Here is a 4,452-nt window from a genome sequence, read left to right as displayed (position 1 = left end):
GCTGGGTTATAGTAGGAAATCAGAGTGCTAAGATAAGGAATACAAGGTAGTTGAGTTTCTGTTTGATATGGCAGTGATGGGCAACCACTGGAGGTTCTGGAAGACTCAAGAAATATGGATTGAATGGCTTTGTAACAAAACAATCTGTCAATGAAGTAAAGTATGGACTGAAGTGGGGAGAAACAGAAGGCAGGGAGGTCAGCAATGAGGTTAATGTAACAATTAAGGAGAGTTAGGATAAGTGCTTAGATAACAGCACTTATGCACATTATCTGTAATTCATTTATATAAATGTCCATCTCCCACTGTAAGCTCATTGTGGACAGGGAATGTACCTGTTTATTATAGTATTGTACTCTCCCAAGTGCTTAGTACAGTACTCTTCACACAGTAAGTTCTCAATAAATACGATTGAGTGAATGAACATGGTAGCAGTTTGGAGGCAAGGAATGTATCTGTTATACTGTTATATTGTGCTCTCCCAAGGACCTCTCATGGTCGCACCTGGAGAGTTTCCAGTACTCTACCAGTCTTGGCTATGGGAGGGAGAGTCAAGCAGAGGCCTACCCTTTCCATTCCTAGCTTGGACAGTGGCTAGTGAGTGGAAGGCAATCTGCTACAAGTCAAAACTCACCTGTGCTGGGCAGCAGGGGACATGGGAGAGAGTTAAGGGCAGTGACTCAGGTTTACTGCATGAAAGGAGGCAATGGTAAACTGCTTCCATATTTTTACCAAGAAAACTCAAGGGATATACTACCAGAACGATTTCAGATGGAGAACAGGGCATTCTGGGAGAGAAGTGTCCATGGCATCAACCTGAGTCGGACAACATGCGACAGCATAAGACAACAACTCTCCCAAGTGCTAAGTACGGTGCTTTTGCACACAGTAAATGATCAATATGGTTGACTGGCTGATTGATGGAGAGGAAAGGGCAAACTTTAGCAACGTGAAGGTTGATCAGTCAGGATTTTGTGAAAGATGGAATGTGAATGACACATTAACATGTATACCCTGACATTTCCCCATCTGTAATTCATTTTCATGTGTCTATGACTCTAGACTGCATGTTCCTTGTGGATAAGGGTTCAATCTACCAATTCTATTGCACTACATTCTCCCAATAATTTAGTACACTGTTCTGTACCTGTAAGTGCTTAATAAGTATCATTGATTGATTTGTGAGCCACTCTCCTCTGCAAACAAAACAAAATACTAATTTCTGTCAGTAAAAATTGTGATTATCAACTGGAATTTGGTGGAGGGCTCAATAATTATGTAGACAGAGGACAGCAAAATGCTCAGTGGATCAATATATTTAAATTCTCAAAAGTTCTCAGACAAGATTGTATACCACAACCTAATTTTTAAACCTGACTAGTCTTAGGACTGATGGAAATGTCCTTTAGACTGTAAGCTTTTCTCTGTATTGTATTGTAACCTTATTTTGGGCAGGGAATGTGTGTCTCAACCCAGTTGTCGTGTTTTCTCTGAAGTAATAATAATGATGATGGTATTTGTTAAGTGTTTGATATGTATGAAGCAGTGTTCTAAACGCTGGGTGGGGGGGAATACAAGGTAATCAGATTGTTCCACATTGATCTCACAGTCTTAATCCCCATTTTACAGACAAGGTAACTGAGGCATAGCAAAGTTAAGTGACTTGCCCAAAGTCACACAGCTGACAAGTGGTGGAGCCGGGATTAGAACCACTGAGCCATGCAGCTTCAGTACAGTGCTTAGTACGGTGCTCTGCACACAGTAAGTGCTCAATAAATACCATGGATTGATAATGGTTAGTAAACTGGCTAAAATTAGGAAGCATTGGGTAGTGAATAGTAAATGAACACTTTGAAGAATGGAAAAGTGTAAACGAAGGGTTGCCCCAGGAATCTGTCAGCCTTGGAGACTCAAAACACCTTGTTGGTAGAAAATCATGTCAACTAACTCTTTTGTATCATAATTTCCCAAGTACATAGTAACGTTCTTTGCAGATGGGAAGTACTCAATGAATACTATTGAATGACTGACTGATTGAATCTGTGCTGGGTCTGAAATTAACAGCTTTATAAAGGAACTGGAGTGGTAGTGTACAATAAGACCCTCAATTTTACAGTTCTTCCAGGTTCTTCTGTTTAGTGAGCTACTGTGCAGTTGGGGATAATCTGCAGGAAGACCTCATAAAGCAGGGGGGTGGGCTGAAAATAAAAAGCTTAGTTTCAGTGGAAAAAAGTGCAAAGTAATTGACCAAGGGAAAAATTACCCAAATTGCACCTGTATACTGATGGTATTGGAACTATCAGCCATTTAGCAGTAAAGTGATCTTGAAGTCACTGTGGACTGGTCCTTTAAACCACCTCTCTAATAATAATAATATTAATAATTAAGTCTCCTTCATGAACTCCTCCTCTGCCTCCCACTCCCTAACTGTGGGGGTCCCTCATGGTTCAGCTCTAGGTCCCCTTCTATTCTCCATCAACACATTCTCTTGGAGAACTCATTCGCTCCCATGGCTTCAACTACAAACTCTATGCAGATAATACCCAAATCTACACCTCCTCCCCTGGCCTCTCTCCCTCTGTCCAGGCTCACATCTCCTTCTGCCTTCAAGACATCTCTACTTCCATGTCCTCCTGTCACCTCAAACTTTACATGTCCGAAACAGAGCTCCTTATCTTCCCACCCAAACCCTGTCCTCTCTCTGACTTTCCCATCACAGTAGACAGCTCCACCATGCTTCCCATATCACAAGCCCATAATCTTGGCATTATCCTTGATTCTTCTCTCTCATCCATCCCACATATCCAATCAGTCAGCAAATCCTGACATCTCTAAAATCTGACCTTTCCATCCAAACTGCTACCATGTTAATATAATTACTCATTCTATCCCACCTAGATTACTGCATCAGCTTCCTTGCTGAGCTCCCACCCTAGTCCATAGTTCACTCTGCTGCCTGAATCATCTTTCTACAGAAACATTCGGGATACGTCCCCCTCCCCCACTCAGAAATCTCCAGTGGCTGCCTAACCATCTCTCTATCAAAAAACACTCCTCACCAATGGCTTTAAAGCAGTCCATCACCTTTTCCCCTCATACCTCACCTTGCTTCTCTCCTTCTATGACCCACCCTGCATACTTCGCTCATCTGGTGCTAACCTTCTCACTGTGCCTCCATCTCGTGTCTCATCCCTGACCTCTGGCCCATGTCCTGCCTCTGGCTTGGAACGCCCTTCCTCCTCAAATCCAACAGATAATTACTTTCCCTGCTTTCAAAACGTTTGTGAAGGCACATTTCCTCCAGAGGCCTTCCCAGACTAAGCCCCACTTTTCCTTATCTCCCACTCCCTTCTGAGTCACCCTGACCTGCTCCCTTTGCTCTTCCCCCACCTCCCAGCCACCCGGCACTTATGTATATATCTGAAATTTTATTTATTTTTATTGATGTATTTCTTCTGTCCTTGGCTCTAGACTGTAAGTTTATTGTGAGCAGGGTATGTCACTGTTCATTATTGTGTTGTACTTTCCCAAGTGACTAGTACAGTGCTCTGCACACAGTAAGCACTTTATAAATATTTTTGAATGAATGAATGATATTAAGTGCTTACTATGCATGAAGCACTTTACTAAGCACTGGGATAAATAAAAGATAATCAAATAGAACACAGCCCCCAAACCTTATGATGCTCACAGTATAAGTAGGAGGGAGAACAGGTATTGAATCCCCATTTTAATGATGAGGAAATTGAGGCAGAGAGAAGTTAAATGACTTGGCCACATAAAGAACAAGTGGCAGAAATGAATGCAGGTCCACTGACTCCCAGGCCTGCATTCTTTCCACTGTGCCATGCTGCTTCTTAACCTATGGCAGCAGCCAAAAAGACCTTCTGAATGCTGGACATCATCAGCAAGGGACAGAAAATAAATCAAAAATTAGTTTGACTCAAACCACCAAATCAAGATATGCCTGCACCTGCAATATAGTGTGCAGTTTTGATCATCATATTTTAGGAAGGTCATGATAAGCATAGAGAAGATGTAAAGGGCAACAGAGATTATCTAGAGGACTGAGAAGCTTCTATGAGAAACTATATTGAAATGATTAGGTTGCTTTAGTCTGGAAAGATCCAGTATTTGAAAGGGCATGAATGAAATTTAAAATGATCATAAAGAAATTTTCTGGTGATCATAGAATTGTTGTTCACTGATGGTGAGAATGCCAAGCACTAGAATCTTGAGGGTAGTAAATTCAAAAACAAACAAAGGGAAACACTTCTTCAAACAGCGGGTGGAATGCATCTGGAATTCATTACAGAGAACAGGGCGCAGCCAAAAACATCAATAGATTCAAGGGGGATTTGGATAAATTCATGAACAAATAGCCCTAACAGGTTAGAGAGGGAAAGTTTGAGGTGTAAAGGGGAATGTTAAGAATACTAAATGGTAGTGAAA

General features: G+C 41.6%; 1 non-coding gene across 1 annotated transcript; it reads left to right on the top strand.

Moving 5' to 3' along the window:
• The first annotated feature begins 486 nt into the window (after positions 1 to 486).
• LOC119935508 lies at positions 487 to 624 on the top strand. The gene has a single exon (XR_005453365.1). It is a non-coding gene; the product is annotated as a small nucleolar RNA SNORA7 (small nucleolar RNA).
• Positions 625 to 4,452: the final 3,828 nt, after the last annotated feature.

This window comes from Tachyglossus aculeatus, chromosome 1 (assembly GCF_015852505.1).
Source record: "Tachyglossus aculeatus isolate mTacAcu1 chromosome 1, mTacAcu1.pri, whole genome shotgun sequence".
Lineage (NCBI taxonomy): Eukaryota > Metazoa > Chordata > Mammalia > Monotremata > Tachyglossidae > Tachyglossus > Tachyglossus aculeatus.
Note: the sequence above shows the minus strand (reverse complement) of the source record. Positions and strands in the feature narration are given on the sequence as shown.